General features: G+C 36.2%; 1 pseudogene; it reads right to left on the reverse strand.

Annotated features, from left to right (window-relative positions):
* Positions 1-299: 299 nt before the first annotated feature.
* LOC128117757 (40S ribosomal protein S6-like) lies at positions 300-841 on the reverse strand (annotated as a pseudogene).
* Between the last annotated feature and the right edge of the window lie 246 nt (positions 842-1,087).

Raw genomic sequence — 1,087 nt, forward strand, 5'->3', positions numbered from 1 at the left:
CATAAACACACGCTAAATGAAAAAAGAACTCTTATCTCATAATGAATTCATGAAGATGTGCATGTTTTGTGTGAATTATTTTAATATTCACTCATTTATAATATATCCCAAACTTTTGAAAGCATGAAATTGGAGACAGCACTTATTTATGAATTTAAATATAGAGTAAGAGTAGCTATTGCTTTATTAAATGAACTTTGCTTTTTGACAAATATTGCCTTAATTTTTAAATTACTTTTAGTATATAATTCACATAACTTAAAATTTGCTCTTTGATTTTCTTTGTTTTTTCCTCAGAGCTATCGCCGGCACTGAATCTTGGGTGCTTTGGTCCTGAGCTTCTTACTTACTTTGTTTAGTGGCTTTTTCATAATGTATTGTCAGACATCATCTTCTTTAGAGAGATTAAAAAGTTTTCAGATTCTGCTAGCTCTTTTAGGTCCCAATCGACGAGGCACAGTAGTATCTGTTAGTCGAGGAATATCCTTCTCTCCTTTTGTTACAATAACCAAGTTGAGAACACTCAGATAGGTGTCCATGATGCATCCTCAAACAGACTTGTGATTCCTCTCTCAGTTCTCCTTGTTCTGTAACAAGAATGCCCCTAACTCAACAGCAGGAGCACTCTGCTATGGGTCAAAACACCTTGCTTCATGGGAAAACCTTGTTTGTCATTCCTGCCACTGATTCGGACCACATAACCCCTCCACTCTTCACCCAGAGCATCAACAGCTACTTTGATGGCCATGTTCTTCTCATTGAACGTACAAAACTTGTGTTCATCATCCACTTCAATGAGCTTCTGACAGCCAGTGGCAAGGAAGGAGATATTCAACTTCATCTTGACACAGCTGCAGAATATGCTAAACTTCTGACTAAGAGAATTGTAACCTAGACAAGATTTAAAGTGAGGTTAAGGAACACTGGTATAGTGATGAGAAGGTCATAATTCAAGGAAGAAGCAAGATTTAGTACCATATCTTCATTCCACCATTCACAGTTGTGTGTTATAGTTTCCAGTTTATAAAACAGTGACATTAGTGCCTTTGTTGAATAAAACTGTAAAGAAGAAATGTTGTAAAGGTTC

This window comes from Peromyscus californicus, unplaced genomic scaffold (assembly GCF_007827085.1).
Source record: "Peromyscus californicus insignis strain IS unplaced genomic scaffold, ASM782708v3 Scaffold_10__1_contigs__length_136768540, whole genome shotgun sequence".
NCBI lineage: Eukaryota > Metazoa > Chordata > Mammalia > Rodentia > Cricetidae > Peromyscus > Peromyscus californicus.